Raw genomic sequence first — 18,191 nt, forward strand, 5'->3', positions numbered from 1 at the left:
AGTGAGACCTCCAGATTCAGTGAGAAACCCCAAAAGTATAGGTAGAGAATGATACCCAGGCGAGCACTCAGAGATAAACTCTGGCTTCCACGTGCCCGTTTACACACGTGCATTTGCATCCACCCAGATGTGTATGCACACATGTGCATTTGTATCTACCCAGATGTGTATGTACACATGTGCACACACAAAGAAATGAGAAAGGGTCACATGCCTCTCGTCACTGTACTCAGGGGTAACATTAGCAACTTGGAACATTGTGTTTAAAGGAGAAAATTTGATTTTTTATTAGGATGGAACTGGAGATATTTATCCAGGACAAAAGACAAGAAAGATGGTCATAACAACTATCTTCAGCTATGCAAAGAATTCTCATAAGAGAATGTGTGGAGGCTGATTAGGGAAGGTCTGCAGGAAGGAAACTGCATTCAAGTTTTTGCTGTGCTCTTTGATCAAAATGTTCCAAGGATGAGTTGTTATCCTCAAAGTCTGGAAGGATGTGGCTTTCCCTAACACCCACGGTGCTGATGCAAGATCTGGCAACTGTAGAGGGGACTCAAACATCCATCAGAACACCATCCCTTCCTCTCGGTGCAAAGAGATGTGGTGTACATCACAAGGCAACCTAGGATGGATACATAGATGATAGTCAGACAGGCAGGTAGGTGGCAGATAGATGGTGTCTTCATCTGTTTCTTGCTATAGGAGACTACTGGAAGCTGAGTAATTTACAAAGAAAAGAGGTTTGTTTACTGGGGCTCATAGTTCTGGGAGCTTGGAAACCCAAGAGCACAAGACCTATATTTGATTCATGGTGGATAGCCAAAAGGAAGTAGACATGTGTTACAGTAGAGTTACAGAAAGGGAGGCAAGGGAGAGCCCAGGAAACCAAACACGTTTATAACAGCCGATTCCAGAGATAACTGATCCCACCCCCAAGAGAAAGACAGTCACAGTCACCCAATCACAAGGCTCTAGTCCTATAACCCAAACATCTACCATTAGGTCTGCTTCTCAGGTTGCCTTCCTAGCAGGTGTCTGGGAAAGTTTCAGAAGAGAAGGGATGGAGTGATGTGTGGATAAATGAACATGGGGTTTAATAGAAACTCACTAAAGTCGACAAGATGGCTCAGTGGCTAGAAGCACTTGATTGCAGGCCTAAAGACCTGACCTGGATCCCAGGTTCATTCTCTCTGTCTCTCTCTGTCTCTGTCTGTCTCTGTCTGTCTGTCTGTCTCTGTCTCTCTCTCTGTCTCTCTCTCTCTCTCTCTGTCTCCCTCTCTCTCTCTGTCACGCACACACACACACACACACACACACACACACACACACACACTGGATAAATAAATGAATTTATTATGATTACTCTATTATGATTACCCTAGGAAGACAAGTGAATGGATCTTAGCTATAGGTTGCATCGGGTCCAGGGCTAACCAAGGCGTACTTCCTCCTGGCAGAATGGACAGGGAGGGGCCCTGAGCAGGCTTGTACACTTATGTAATGTGACTTCCCGAACACCCAACTGAGATTGGTTTGCCAAGTCTTTGATTTTCCTTTTCAATCATCTCAGCAAATCTTTTCACAGGGACCAAATTACTTTCCCCTTTTCATAGATAAGGTCATTAGTGTAAGGAAAAGTCAGATGCATTTGCATCCCAGACGGTTAGCCTCCATAGCTCCTATTGTCCTTCCAGACACCAAGGGGACTTTATAAACATAGAGGAATCCTATTTCTCCCTTGTAAATGGCTAACAACCCCCACCTCCCCTTTCACTATCCAACAGAAACCATGGTAACCTAGGCATTCAAAAGAAATTCTTAGTCTTGGTTTCCTCTTCCACTTTTATAATGTGGCCTATGTAGTAGTACTTTTGCTTAGATTAGCTATTGCGGGCAAGTGACTGACATCTATGTGGTGTGTAAACAAATTATGGTCATCTCTGAGTGAAAAAGGCTTTCTGATTTTATGCTTATTTCCAGCAGAGGTAAACTGAGGTCAATGAGTCATGGTGGGTGTTTGCCCCAGTCCTTCAGGCCAGCAGACTTACTGAACATTCTGGATTCCATAAAGAACCAGTTTACTGAGTACATCATTTAAGAGTTTCCATCCACACAAAATTGCCACCAATACAAAGAGAGCCGAGGAAGCTCAAGAGGAAAACAGTAGCAATTAGCTCACATTACTTTGCATTGGTGTGCTGGATTGTGTGCAAAATGCTTTACTGGTCTGCAGTCTCTTTACTCTCGTTACACCAACATCTTGAGACCCATAGGACATTGTATGGTTCAGAATGTCTCTCACCCCAAAACTGCATGACCACTCCAAACCAACTGCTCCCAGTTCGCCTTGAATTTCCTCGGGGTTAGCTAAAATTCCCAAGACCCGAGGAGCTGCCTCAATTCCAGGCAAACAGAAATGGTTTATTACCAGCATTCACATACACACCATAACCATCTGGAGTCATACAGTCACATCATCCTGAAGCTGGTAGTGTTGGGGACCTCCAAGTCCCACCTAAGAAATCAAGAAACTAAACACAAAATAGAGGAGCCCTTTGTAACATCCTGGCTCCTCGCTGGTGAAGACAGGCCTGTGGCTCTCCCACACTCAGACAGACCAACAGCGACATTTGTTTCTTGGTTTTGTTTTAGTTTTAGAGATGGGAATCTTGCTACATAGCCCAGGCTGCCCTTCAACTCTCTGTTCTCCTGCCTCAGCCTCCCACGTGCTGGGATCACAGGAGTGCACCAACACCTCAGGCTGTAGGCGCTTGTCTCTCTGGGTGCTCACTCGTGGTTTTAAAGACATATAAATGAGCTCTCAGAGGGGATCCCAGAGGAATGGATTTTGAAGATATGTTTTCTTTCCTGTGTTATTGCATACCCTGGTTAAGAAAAACTGAAAAACTTTTCTCAAAAAAATAGACCTGAAAATAAACATCAACCCATTAACTCACTGGGAAAAAAAAAAATCTCTCTACCTGCAAATTCTGCCACATGGTATTCATTTGAGATAACCCCTTTTTCCTGTTATGAAGTATACAATATAAGTCTGTTACTGTAGCTTGAGCCTAGGTCCTTGTGCATGCTGGTACCTACTCTGGCACTATTGCCCCCATCCCTTTCCGTGGTTGCTATTTTAGAGACAGGATATTGTTCTGTAAATTGCTTAGGCAGGCAGGTTTTCAATCTGATATCGTCCTCCTTAGCCCCCACGTAGCTTGGATTACAGGCCTTGCCAAGTTGCAAATCACTAAAAACTGATTTCTTTTAAGAAGAAGTTTTTCCATAACGTGTGTTGAAAACGCATAAAAATTTAATCGAATCGTTCATGTCAATAGACTTGATATTCATATGAACAAATTTTGAGGCACCCTAAGCAACTGAATTATCACAACTGACCACATGTTCTCTCTGCTAAGGAAACTGTGAGCCAGTACAGTGCAAAGATACTTTTGTTTCCAGGATTCAAAACCACAAAAAGCTTTGTGTTTGGCCCGCGGCTAAACAAATAATTAAATTAATCAGCATTCCCATTCCCCTGTTTACCTAATTAGGTTTTCTTTCTTTGCAAATAGATAGAATAGCATGCCATTTTGATTTATTTTCATGTCTACCAATGTAAAATACAAATGTACTACAACACGGCCCTCAGAGGAAGAAGGTTTTTGATTTGAAATAGGACGGAGAGCTTCAGGAAGACCAAGGCACAATGGATTTGCTGCTGATTATATTAAGGTCGAAGGCAATGGATTTGGAAAGAAGAAAACAAAATAAAATGAAAGGAGCCGCACCACTAATGGAAAGGTCTGACACCCTTCATGCAGGCTGTGGTCCAGAAAAAGTATAAAACCTCGGAGCTGTGGAATGAATGAATTCCTCTTGCTGCAATGAACAGTTCATGCAAATTTCTCCAAGTTCATGAATTCCATTTGGAACCAGGCAGATGGTCCATCCCCAAAATCATGACTCCACCAATTTCACAGAGAGCGGGTTTTCACAGGACAGTGAGCACAAATGAATAGATGGAGAGAGAGAGCGATAGCTACCCACAGCTCACTCTGTTCCACTGGCTGCTATGCTTTCCGAGCCATTGTGTGAGGCAGTCTGTTTTCCCAGCATACCCAGGGGCACTGAGTTGCAAGGCAAGCTCTCAAAGGGTGAGCTTCTGAGCCCTTGTTCAATCTCTCTGCCTTTGCCTTTCTAAGGCTTTCTGACGAGGGAGCCTGGTCCCCACAAAGTGTCAGAACCTTGTGCAGAGGGTGTTGAATGATGGCATGAGGCTTTGGTTGGACAGAAAGCGCAACTGCCCCAAGCTACCCTTGGTGCCCTGTGAAGTGTGTGCTGGGCTCCTTCCACATGCCATCTGCTTTGGGGTATGGTGGCACAAAGAAGGGACAACAGTATGCCAGCAAACACAGCAGGAACAAGCATTCAGCTGCTTCTCTACCACAGCACCTATCTATTTCATCCTATTGTGATAAAAGTGTTCTTTCAGTGATTTTTTTCAGAGAATATTTGGGATTTAAATCCTTGATTTACACACAAGTGGAGGGATGACTGATAAGATTTAGAAGAATCAGGCACTTGGTAAGAAATTCTTTTACAGTGTTCATGGAATTTTTTCTCTCATGCAGGTATGGGGAGGTCAATAGAGCAGAAATTAAACTGCCTTTGAAAGGATGGGCTGTGCCAGACATGGTGGCTGTGTCTGTAACTTCAGCACTCTACGGCTTAGGGCAGGAAGCTCCCAAGTTCCAGGCCAGCCTAGGCTATATAGTGAGATCCTATTAGGACAGAAAAAAATGGAAGGAAAAAAGAAAAAGAAGGAAGTGGAGAGGAAGGGAGGAGACAGCAAAGGAAGGAAAAGATGTTTTGTTACAGTTACCAAGAGGAGGCAGCGTGCCACACTGTAGGGTTTCCTGGGAACAGTAGGTTAGGAAGAGTAAGGGTAAAGAGGCCGAAGGAAGGAGTGTCAAGTGGGAACCAAAGTCTTCATGGTCATTTTCATGGGAAGTAATGAAAAGCGGTATAGATGGCTATCCTAGCCCTGCAGGCGACTGCCCTAGCCCAGAACCGGACACTTTCAGAATTTGGTGGGCTCTGGACTACAGGGTGGGTCGTTGTTCCCTGATACTCAGCCCTGCGGTTATTTGCAGTAGAGGTATCTCAGACTACAGGTGTTGATAAAGAAGTCAGGTAGAAGAACTGAGCCTTGATCGATTGGTTGGCACATCAAAGCCGTTCAAGGTCCACTGTCTACAGTGAGAATTAGTGACCACTGTAGCAGACCATCTCTCTCCTAGTCCTCAAGACTGATATTCCAGGTACCTGAAATACAGACAATAACAGATATGATCAGGATAGGAGGATGTAAAATCCCTCTGCAAATAAACCTATATCCTAGGGTTGGGGTGACTGGATAAAGATGTTAACCACTGTCGAGATTCTCTGGAACAACATTTTCCCCGAGTGTGACCTGTGGTCCACCTGCACTAAAATTATTGAAAGTGCTTGACACAAGGGTACTCCAAAATCTGTGAAAGTCTCTGGGGAAGGTTCCAGATTTCTTGTGCACGTGCACACACATGTGGAAGAGAGGAATTATTTCCCAGTGCATCCATGGAAGTCAGAGGACACCTCTGGATCTCTCCGTGGATTGTTGCTGCCTACACGAGGCTGGCTGGCCTGTGTGCTTCTATGGATGCTCTTATTCCTGGGTCCGTTCTCATTATGATAGGAACACTGGGATTATAGGCAGGCTTCCTTGAATTCTGGGGATCTAAATTTAGATTTTCATACGTGTGCAGAAAGTATATTCCCCAGTGAGTCATCTCCCCAAGACCCCAGCTTCTCATACATGATTTGTGAAAGCCCTACCTTAGAACATAGGGTGGCATCTGATTCTGGTTGGAGGAGGGGTTTTGCAGGCAGGTGAACCTAGCTTCGGACCTCACCTTTACCTCTGGGTGGAATCTGTATGATGGGCAAAACTACTGAATTTGGAATCTAGGAGTCTTTGTTTCAATAGATTGAGATACTACTGTCTGTCTTGTTCAGCTTGTTTACTGGTGCGTGCTGTGTATAAGGCACGCTGCTAGTTACTGGCTTTGTGCCAGATCACATCTTGGGTCATACGTGGCTCATGGTCACAGACTGGATACGCTGACATTTATTTGTTTAGATGGGTCTCTCGCTATGTAGCCCAGACTGGCCTTTTGCTTCAGCCTCCTAAGTACTGGGATTTGCAATGCTCATTTAGATCTTTCTCAGCCCTTTTCTGGGCACTGGAGCTTCTAATGGATGCCTGCCACCATCGTCAGGAGCTCTGAAAATGTCACGGAGGGGTGGTTGATAAAGTCAACTTACAGGCTTCCAGGCATTCTCTCTACATTCAGGAGCATCATGAAGTCCCCAGTTCAGATGTTCTTCAGTTTCCAAGAATTTCTCCTCAACCAACTTTAGCCCTGAAGTCTCAGTTCCACGTTGCTACAGCTGGGATTTCACTGAAACAGAGACAAAGGCCATGGGCTGCGAAATGTAGCCAAAATGATGGCATGGAGGATGTGCTATCAAGCATGGAATCCCAATTATGTGCCGCCCATTCTCCGCCCAGGGTATGACTCGTGGCTAGTCTCAGGAGAAGAAGGTCAAGTCTTATAAAGCAGCTAATGCTTCAACAGCTGTCACGTATCCTTTGCAGAGTCTCCACCTGGCATAGTAGCAGAAGTATCCTAGGGGCTATCTGTGTTTTTAGCAATTAGGAGAAAAATCTTTGGGATGTACCATCTGAATGAAGACAGATATAACATAAACATCACAGTCTACAAAACCCCAAGACCCCGGACAATGCATTGACTTTGATCCAGACAAGACAAGAAATAAAATGTCTCCTGACCTCATACTTGCTTCTCGTTGTCCTTTTGCCTTCACTGCAGGCCTGGGCTGAAGGAAGACAGCATCAGGAACTGCTTCATCACAGACCCAAACTGACTACCGTGCTTTCAAAGGTCACAGAGAGGTTGTTAAAAATAAAATCGATAGCTCAAAGGGTCTCTGACTGGGAGAAGCCCCATAAACTTAATGGCACTTATGAATTTATGGCCCATTGTTACTAAATGAGACATCTTTACACAGAAGCAGCGCGGAGCTGGGATTTCATTAGGGTGATCGTGGCTGTCTCTGTTTACAGAGATGCTGATGACCTGCAAGATGGAGTGGCTTTGGTCCCCAGACGTTAGCTTCTTCTACCAAGCCAGGTGTCTTTCTTTTCTCAAAATGTCTGTCTCATGAACTCGGCACCTATATCTCATTGGGATCAGCTCTGTACTGTGATAGTATGAACCTGGCCTGGCAAACAGGTAGGAAGACAGCTCCATGGGTTAGGAAGACCCTGTCCAGCACTGGCCCGCAGCTTCCTCTAGCAATTCATCCTTTCCCAATCACGTGTCTCAAACGGAAGCTGAGTACCCTGCCCCCTCCGCTGCAAAATGAAGGGGCTGGGATTAGTGTACAATGCCCTCTGTGGAATTGTCCCTTTGCCCGGGATTTGAAAGTCCATCTGGCTCAGTAAATGGTTGGCAAAAAGCCCCTTGCCCAGAAGAGCTAGTTAGCTTAACCCCATGGAGTCGCTTGTCCTTAGGAAGGAGCAAAATGCCAGCAAAAGATGGTTCTCTGCTTGTCAAATTGCTGCTCCCTAGGAAGTGGGTAAAAGAGAGTGTGTAGATGCTAGAGGGCTTTGGTTATCACAGGTAGGGTTTCTTTTATTGATTAACCTCTAGTTCCCTTTATTGATTAACCTCTAGTTTAGGAGCCTATTTTTATAGTGTGTGTACATATATGTGTGCATGGGCATGCATGCATGTGTATGTGTGTGTGTGTGCGCGTGTGCTTACCTGTGGGACACATAAAAGGGGGAGGAGGTGTGCAGGTCTCTTCTTTCCTCAGATAGGAAGATGGGTAAGCTATGCCATCATCACAAACAATAACGTCACAGTCATCTCTTCCAGACCCAGGCCAGGCTGGCCCAGAGCCAGGCTCCCTGAGTTCTCCCGCAAAGCAGAGGGAGCTACTGATAGGAGGGAGTTTGGTCTCTTCCTCCTACTTGAAGCAGCCATGCTGTGTTCTATACCAAGCCAGCAGGACCTACGAATGATTGCGTTGCATGCCTCACCTTGTCAAATGAACGAGATATACCTCTTACTCTAGAACCTAGGCCTAGGGTCTCCTTCTTTTTCTTTTTACACAAATAAGCTTCTCTACTCCATTCCTTCCCACATCCATGTCTGTTTCTCCACATAATGGGAGCCAAGTATGACAAGTGACATACAGTATGGTACCTGTAGTATAGACTGGTTAGAACTTCTCTTTGGACTTTGGCAAGTCCAAAAAGAAGTTTTACATAACTTCTTATAAAGACGGATTTCTTCATCTGTCTTACAGATGTCCAACTGGCTTTGTGTTTGAGCACTTGTTCTCTGGCTAAGGGGCATTGTTTGGGAGGTTTTAGGAGGTAGGAAGAGGCAGGTCACAGGAGACAGGCTCTTAGAGGCACATTATCCCTGGTCCAGTCCTGTCACGTTCTTTGTTGCCTGGTCTGCCATGATGCAACTAGCCTGCTCACATGCCTGCCAACAGTGTCACTCCACCGCCATGCCTTCCCTGTCGCCATGGACTAAAATCAATTAGAAGCAGGAACCGAAGTCAGTTTTTCCCTCTGAAGTTGTTTTTGTTAGCTATTTTGTCATGACAACAATAAATAGCAAATAAAATATCTTAGCAGGTAAAGTTGTGGGAACGAATGTGAAAACAGATGTTGTGTGCTGTGTAGTGTGCTGTATGCAGGAGAGCACCTGTTACACAATAGGGGTCTGATAAGGTGTTATTGAAAGAGGCAATTTTCATCCTGGCAATAGATCATGTGAAACAGGATCCAAGGATCTTCTGGGAGTGATTCCAACCATCTCTTTTATCTCAGAGATAACCATGTCTTTGTTTGGATCCTCGAAACACTGAAGATGAATGTTAGGTTTGATACCAGGGTAGACGACTTCAGGATAGCCTTGAGTATGTTCCCTGTTGGAAGATTAATATGGACTCTACCCCTATACGTTTTACCCTGAAGACAGAACAGAAGGACCCTTTAGGTCCTTCTCACTATTAGAATACCACATGAAAGGCTCTGAGAACATTACATCCTGAGCTGTACTCAGCTTTCAGCTGAACAGACAGTAGAAGCTGATTGCATGGCCAGTATCTTGTGTATATTGTAAGTATTATTTATGAAAGTGGTCTCTTGCGAAGAGTTGTGTCTGCGTCAGACACCTCACAGTGGAGTCTTGGCTTCTCGATGCCACGGTACTCATCACGTGGACTGATGCCGGAATTATTCAGTATTGGGTAATATTATTCACAATTGGAGTCATTTCAGAAAGCCTTTCCACCTTCTTTCCCCGCCAGTCCCTGATCACGTGTGCGTGAGTGCCCCAGAGTAGACTCATGCCATATAACACACGTACCCTCCAATGTGAAGCGGGGATGCTATGCAAGAAGGACAGAGACTATTTGAGAATGAGGCTCTTTATCAGTATTTCAGAAGGCTCAGTTTAGCATTTATGGTTCAATTATGTATTCCTCTGGGAAATACACATAAAACCTCAATTCAGTCTGTTCCTCTCTCCTTTTGTCTGCCTCTAAAAACTAATGCATTCATCAAGCCGTAACAAGAGGCTGCTCCGCATGAGGCTTGCCTCACAAGATGCAATGTCAAATCACCGTGTGGTGATGGACCTCTCTGTACTGACCTGCAGATAGCAGAGTGCAGGGTAACCCACCCAGAGTAACAGGGGGCAGAAATTGGCACTTTGCTGATTGTGATAATTATGGCTGCAAACAGGTGTAGTGCACAGTCAGAATTTAGAAAACACCTGCATGTATATTATTCTCTATGAGGCTCATGATAACCCTGAGAGGTGGGCGAGGTAGGTGTTTATTGCTGTTCATATTAGTTATTATTTCTTGATTGTTAACTTGACTGAACTTAGAATCGCCTAGATTAATAAAGCTTGCTGCTGGGTGTGTCTATGGACGTGTTTCCAGACTCAATTAACTAAGGATTAACAGCATGGCTCTACCTGTGGATGGCTTATCCTAGGGGATGGTAATAGAAGGTGTGGGGAGAAAGCCAGGTGGCTCAGCAGTCTATCTGCTTCCTGGATGTTGCGAGGTGAGCTGTTTTGCTCCAGCCATGATGGCTTGAGGCCTCTGAAAATGTGAGTGCAGATGAATCTATCCCTTCCATAGGTTGATCATGTCAGGTATCTAGCCCCAGTGATGAGACATCAGACTGGCACAACTGTAACTAACTGTCCTCCCTGAGAAATGAGAGAGCCACACTTCCCTGTAGCTGATCTCCTCTCAGAGGTTCCATTAGCACTGAGGGAGTCAAAAAGAAGCTGAACTCCAGCTACCTAAACTCGGTAACCATCCACCCCGAACTCCACAATCCTAGTGTTAGAACCCTGAAGGGTCAAAACTCTGAAGTTTAAAAGTCCCCCCAAATCATAATCCCCAAAAAGTCAAGGGTTGAAATCTCAGAAGCTGTAACCATGAAGACTGTAGTTTGTGTTGGAAACTGTTGTGTAAGACGGGCGGGGAGGCAAATCCTGGAGAAGGCACTGGTGTGTTGCACTTGTGTGGGGGCTGAATTACATCTTGTTAGGGGACACAATTATCCAGAAAGCTGGAAAAACAAGCACTTTCAGAATACTCATTCATTTCATCCTTTTTTTTTCAAATTTGATTCTGACACAAAGTTCATCACACAGTGGCCACTCTGTCTTTGTGTGTATACGCAGTGTCCATGTACAGAAAGACACTGCTCCTCAGTAGAGGAGGAGAAGATGCCATTGGTCTATTTTTTTATGTTTGCATTTATGAAAGATAAAATTTCTTAAGGTCTGGGGCTGGAGAGATGACTCAGTGATTATGTTCTTCCTGAGAACCCAAGTTCAGTTCACAATACCGTGTTGAGCAACTCACAAATTCCTACTTTTTCTGGCTCCAGGGGATCCAGTGGTTTCTGTGCACTCATATGCATACACACACATATATGCACACACACACACACACCATTTAAGAAATAAAGCCAGCACAGTGGCCCACACCTTTAATCCCAGCACTAAGGAGGCAGAGGCAGGTAGATCTCTGTGAATTTGAGGCCAGCCTGATGTACAAAGTGAGTTCCAGGACACTCAGGGTTGTTATCTAGAGAAACTTGGTCTCAAATAAATAAATAAATGAATAAATAAATAAATAAATAAATAAATAAAAATTTAAAAATCTATTAAAAAAGAAAAACTACTTAAGATCTCGGCTCTAGGCACCTCTGAATGCTGTACCCACCCTTAGACAGGAGGAATCCATTCTAGTGGTGTACTGCCTCATAGAGTGGATACAATGTTAATAATAGATTGTATTTTTATTTTTTAAGATTTCTTTTATGTATGTGAGTGTTTTGCTGGCATGTATGTATGTGTGCCATATGTGTTCCTGGTACCCTCAGAGGTCAGAAGTGGGTGTCAGATCTCCTGGAACTGAAATTTCAGACAGCTGTGAGCTGTCATGTGGATGCTGGGAACCAAAACCAGATTCCTCTGCAGGAGCAGCCAAGATCTTCATGGCTGAGCCATCTCTCTAGCCTCTGTTGTATTTTTCAAATGAATGAAAGAGAGGCTCTTTAATGCTTCACCAGAGAGACATAAGAAATAGATAATGATCATTGCCTTGAATAGATCATTATATAATAAGACATGTCACAGTGTGCCCCACACATTTATTCAACTATTTTCTACCAATTAAAGATAAAATTTCCAATACCTCAAAAAATAATTCAACTTTTAAAAAATAAAATTATGACTCTGAGGACTAGGCTCAATGTTGGAGTGTTGGACTCTAGCGTCCAAACACCGAGAAGGAGTCGCCCCCAGAGACCATCTCACACACTACAACCGATGCAAAAGCATGAGGATTTTATTAATTCTGTCATGACAGGGTCCCCCAGCATTCAGGAAGCCGAGGGACCTCAAATGCAGGTACAGTCTACTTTTAAAGGGGCCACAGAAGCAAGGGGGGTTGTTCTTTGACTATTCTGATTGGCTTATTTGAAAGGGCTATTACCAATAGTTGACTGAAGATCTGTTGCCAGATCAGATGAGGTAAGAGGTCATTTTGACCCCGTTTCCCAGGGGACCGAACCAAAGCATATGTATATGGGTAATTGTTCAGGAATGAGTATGTGCGAGTGTAGCTGTTAGGTCCTTGGTTCCCAGGGGAGGAGGGGAAGCACTATGGCACAGAGGCTGAGAGGATTCAGAATTGTCAAAAATGGCTTCAGAATTGTCTTAAAGTCTTACAGGAGCATTTGCCTACATGCCTGAGGTCTTGGGTTCTATCCACAGTGCTACATGAAAATTCAATTAAACTTTTAAAAAAGAATAAATAGCATGTAAATTTGTTTTTATGATTAAATACAGTCTTGGAAGTAAAGTATCTAACATGTTCCAGTACTGAGATTCTAAGGAACTCTTTCTTCATTAAACAGTAAAATAATCAGGTAAGCAGGATTCTATCAGACACAGAAAGGTATATAGAAGAGAAAATCAGTTTTAAAGAAGTTGGCTGTTTTCCCATGCTTATGTAAGTGCAATTATAATTTATAACAAGCCTCATGTAGTCTTTGGTGATGCAAAGCCTTGCCATTCAGTGCTGTGTTAGCATCAGAAACTGACCCAGGTTTTGGAAGGTTTGAAATTAGGGAGGGCATCTTTCTTTCACCCTAGCATAGAATTTGTGGACTGTCAACTGCTTTGGGTCAATTGGCTCTCCTTGCCTGCAGTATTTGATATTGTATAAACTTCTATAATATATCTCTTAAGCCATGAATAAGAAGGGCTGGGACAGTTCTCCAAATAAAGCATCCCATTATCCAGTCCTTTGTGGTCCATTGTGACGGAAACATTATATAATTAACTACCACCACATTCCAGTTATATCCTAATTCCTGGAGTCTCTCTAGAGCTATGGACATTCAAAAAAAAACTTTGAAAAGAGGTGGTGGTAGTTCCCTAACCAAATGGACATGTAGATAGAACCAGGGCAGAGGGCCTTGGGCTAGACATTCCCTGTTCCTTGCATCCACTGGACATGAACTCTGAATGCATTAATCCCCGAGGGTGATGTGTCAGAGCACAGAGATCCTGCTGCTCTGCCCAGCAGTTTACAGAATTCATACCAGCTCAGATGCCTTTCAACTGTTGGTTTTGATCGGGGTTGCTTTGATTGCCTGCATAAATCCAATATCCGGCCATTAGCCAGTTGAGAATTCAACCCCAAAGCATGGATAGAATTGCTGGGGAAGTGGAGGGCCGCAGCTCAGAGCCTTTTCAGGGAAATTTGCTGCATCTTTGTAGCATGTGGTCCTCCACTGCTGTGTAATTTATTCCATCAACAGAATCCCTTTTCTAGAATTTTCACCTTTATAACCTGCCTTGCCCACCCTTGTAATTCCCTTATAAGAACATTATCAGCCCCTCACCCACTTCTCATGGTAGCATCTGTTGAATGTATCTTGGCCAAGGTGCTGTGCACTTCATCAGCCTGATCTTTTTCCTATCAGGCACATCATTTAGGTAATGACTTCATCCCCCAGTTATATTTTGGCTTTAGAGACTTTATCCCAGATCCTTTGTGTCTGGGTCCAACCACAAAGCCAAACACACGAAGACCGTGGTTGGGGCCAAACAGAATCAATCACTGAGGAACTTGAAGACTTACATTTGTTATACAGCCCAGCAGCTCTAGGTCTGAATAGCCTAGAATGTCTTCTTTCACACCCAAAAAGCTTCCAAGAATCAATAGATTCAACTGTCCATCAGTTCTCCCTAAGCACCGATAGCATCCTCACTCTCCAAGTCCTTGTGCAGCTAAAGGGACTGCAGGAAGTCAGCTATCAGCAAAGGGGTATATGAGTAAAAGCCATTGCTTGGCACCAACATCTGAGCGGAGCAATGGGGGCATCCTGGGTTGCTTGGGCAGCTGAGAAGGATGCGGTTTGCAGAGTACCCTCATAGAGCAAGTATTGTTCTTGTTGGTTTTCATTTTTCAGTTCCATGTAATTACTGTTTCTTTTATCTCCTTTTTTGGCTCTCTTTCTTTTCCTTTGCATATATTGTAAACATATGTATGCATTTTTCTAGAAATCTGCAGCCCTCACTATATTTTACTAAGGCTTTTATTGAAGAAACAAACTTCCTGACTGAGGTGCCGGCCTGAGGGTTGGGGGAAGTGCAAGCTACTTTCCAGAGTATGTTTTATTACTCATGCGACCCATGTGTCTTCATCTCACCTCATTTGCCTTTAAAACTAAATATGAGACAAGCTGAGCCATACAGATCCGGGATCTCGGTGGGGAATGAGTACAGACAAAAAGCTTATTACTTTGGTTTCCTCTTCTCTTAAAAAAAATCCCTTTCCCAAAATAACTGATAAATGGTCCTTTGTGGGGATGGCCGGGTGCTGTGCCCCACTGACGAGCACCCATTTGAGAGCTTAATGAGGGTTAGGGTTGCATCCCAGTTCTAAACTGCAAGGCTGGACGCGCAGGGTCTCAGAAGGCGAGAAGCTGGAGAAGGCAAGCTAATCTCAATGGGAAATGTTTCTTTTACAATATTCTAGATTTCCAATCTTCCAAATGAAAATGCTCAGAAGTCAGAGGGTGAAGGGTTTGTGAACAATGCATTGTACCTCATGTCATAACCACAGGTGCTGTTTTGGTTGATTTTATTCAAGATCCCTTTCACTTGGAATTTTGTGGATATTATCATAGAAGTTACAAACTTCTCAGTTCCTGAGACATCCCTCCACCCCCTTGTGTCTGAACTCAGCCCTGTGACCCTAAATTGCCTCGTGTCACTAATCAACTTGACTGTCAACCTCTCATTGTTGGGCTGATCTCTACTAGACATCCAGAAGAAAGCAGCCTTATTATACATTCATCATAAAGAATGAATGGCTGATTGATTTAATTTTCCCAAGAGAAAACAGAGTTGTTCACATAAACCAATGTTCACTAAGTAGAAATTCTGGTACTAACATCAACATTTATTGACAGTTTATTAAAAGTTGTTCATAGTTCTTGGTGCTTTGTGACAAAGTTCATAGAATTGAATGAGTAATTTCTCTTTCCTAGCACATCATTCTTTCATTGCCCCTCTCATCCCAGCCTCCAGCCCCCCACTGCATCCAGGTAGTCACTTACATATACACATTGCCCAATCTTCTCTCCAAATCCTGTTCTCATGTGTTCCAAACTTGGAGAAGATGTCAATGAAGTAAAGCATTTTGTACTCAGGTGTGGTTCTCTCTGCTCTATTACCACCATATCCTAAACCAAGGGCACCCAAATCCCATTCTACCATCTCCAAAGAATCAAGTTCAAGGGCAAGAGTTATTTGATGTCTATGGTTTCTTCCTTCTCATCCCCATCCCCTCATTTCAGAATTCAAAAATGTTTTTCAGCCCAGAGTAGATATTCCTTCCACACTCGGGTTTCCCTGTGAAGTGTTCCCATATGGTAGAAATTACCATATTCCTTGGAATGTATGGAGAAAAAATGTTTCCATTTTCATTTGTTTTAGAATAAATTCATCTTTTTGTTTTGTTTCAAGACAGGGTTTCTCTGTGTAGTCCTGGCTGTTTTGAAACTCACTGTATAGTCCAGGCTGACCTCGAACTCAGAGATCCACCTGCCTCTGCTTCCCAATGCTGGAACTAAAGGTATGTGCCATCATGCCCAGTTAGAATAACCCATCTTATGCTAAAGGTTTTTTTTCTATATTCTGTGGATAATCAGGTTTTACGCAGGGCTCCTTTGAAAGTGAACTATGTTCTTGTTTTGTTTAGTTTAATGCTTTATATGTCTTTAACTTGAAATTGTATTGGTTACTTTATCTTCCATTTTCTATGTTTAAGGCAGTGTTCTCTTTCAAGTGGCCTATATCTTTGTAAAAAATGAAGACTTATTATTTGAGAATTCTAACAGGTATACTATGTTGTTTGATTATATCCACCACCATTGTTCTACAATCCTTCTCTGACTCCTCACCAAATCTCTCTCCCAACTTCAGGTCCTTTTATAAAAATAATTGTCACTGAGTTCAGTTGATGCATTGGCGCTTCCCATGTGTGCATATATGCACACAGAGTCTACATTAATGATATACTGATTGGCCCATAGCTCAGGCTTCTTGTTAACTCTTGTAACTTATATTAACTCATTATTCTCATCTATGTTAGCCACATGGCTCAGTACATTTTTCAGTGGGGCAGGGGGGCAGGTCACATCCTGTTTCTTCGGTGATCTGGGCAGGACTGGAGAGAGAGCTTCCTTCTTCCCAGAATACTCCTGTTCTCATTGCTCTACCTCTACTTCCTGTCTGGTTTTCCCGCCTATACTTCCTGCCTGGCAATCGACCAATCAGCATTTATTTAAAACGTAACTAACAGAATACAGTCAATTCTCCCGCATCACTTTCCCTCTTTTTTTTTTAATAAAGGAAAATATCCATAGTCCATTTTTTGGGAATGTGGGTGTAGTGTTCCAGGCTACTTCCTGCTGGTTGGGGTTGCTGATAATCTTATGGGGACCTAAAAAAAATTTTGAATTATGATCAAGTCCTGACTGGAATATCCTGTGAGTCTTGATCATCTCAGGTAGCAGTCTTGAATCTCTTCTGGGTGTAGAACTCTGACATCTTGGCTATCTGTTCCTACTGGAGATTTCTCAGGTGGTCCTCCTTGACCAAACCTGATTTTTCTTAACTCAGAATGAATCCACAGCATCTCGTTTCCTGTGAAAACAAAAGCAAAATCTCTTCTCCAAAATAACATATCGTTTGACTTCAATTTTGAAATCAAGGTATTTTCAAAATACCTATCTTGGATTAATTCAGCAGCATTTGTAAACAAATATATTTTAGCAGCTGTTGCTCCTTCCTCAGCATTCAAACAATTTAAAGAGAGCATAATAACATACAGTACCAAGATTCTCTGTGTATTTTTTCATCTTTACGTGGCTTTATTTTAACCTCTATTTCTTATATCTTTACTTTTTTGGCTTTTTGAGACAGCTTCGCTGTGTATCTTTGTCCTGGAACTCACCCTTTAGACCAGGCTGTCCTTGAACTCACAGAGATCCCCTTGTTTCTGCCTCTCCAGTGCAGTGCTGGGATTAAAAGTGTCTGCCGCCACACCTTGAACTCACAGAGATCTGTCTGCCTCTGCCTCCCAGGCATTGGGATTAAAGGCATGTGCTACCACACATTGAACTCACAGAGGTCAGTCTACCTCTGCCTCCTAAGTGTTGGGATTAAAGGTGTGTACCACCACACCCAACTACTCTCTTTCTTTTTTTATATTAAGGACTTTAACTTTTTTTTTCAAGCTTGCATATATTTTTAACACACAGTAAACCATTTAGAGGTGTTTTTTTTTCTTTGAATCTCTCTTTACTGTATATCTCTCTTTTTCTGACTACACAAGTCTAATTTACCAAGCAATATGGGTAGGATTAAAGCTGTGGCTTTGGCAGCTGGATCCAGCCCATTCCTTAGCTTTCTGCGATTCCAGCCTCAGGGCAGAGGTACAGGATATAGCCATGTTTATTGCCACAACCCCATGGCGTTTTAATGGCCCTGCTAGCAAGCAAGCTGCAGCAGTGTGTTCACAAACTACACTCAAATGCTCCGTAGTGGGACCGCCTGCTTGAAAGAGTCAGAGTTTGCCCTGGCAGAATGGCCCAGAAAGCCGGCATTTTAAAACAGTGCAGCTTTTTTCCTGCTATCGCTGAAAACCAGAAAGCATGCAGTCAGCTTTTCATCAACATGGTTTAAGTGTTTCATGGCAGGACCTCTTAAAAGAGATGCAAGATTTTGCAGCTAAAGTTGAGTGAGGAAGCCTCTCTTAAATGAGAGTGTTTGCTTGCCTCTAGCAAGCAAAGCAGACCCGAGAAATTGCTGCTACCAAGAAACCATGTGTAATGTTGTTATTTTGTTCTAGAATTACTTCCCAAGCTGTCTCAGGCTTTATGTGGATGCAGTTGTCCACATAAGCACCATTCTGTTGTAAGGAGA

At 43.2% G+C, this 18,191-nt stretch overlaps 1 long non-coding RNA gene across 1 annotated transcript in view; it reads right to left on the reverse strand.

Moving 5' to 3' along the window:
* Positions 1 to 1,357: 1,357 nt before the first annotated feature.
* Positions 1,358 to 18,191, reverse strand: part of LOC126506705 (uncharacterized) — a 76,337-nt gene continuing 59,503 nt past the window's right edge. The window contains exons 2-3 of the long non-coding RNA XR_007593313.1: positions 6,373 to 6,509; positions 1,358 to 5,334 (exon numbers count right to left, since the gene is read on the reverse strand). This is a non-coding gene — a long non-coding RNA (uncharacterized lncRNA). The remainder of the gene's footprint in view (positions 5,335 to 6,372; positions 6,510 to 18,191) is intronic.

Source organism: Alexandromys fortis, unplaced genomic scaffold (assembly GCF_014885135.2).
Source record: "Alexandromys fortis isolate MF-2015 unplaced genomic scaffold, M_Fortis_MF-2015_v1.1 scaffold_69, whole genome shotgun sequence".
NCBI lineage: Eukaryota > Metazoa > Chordata > Mammalia > Rodentia > Cricetidae > Alexandromys > Alexandromys fortis.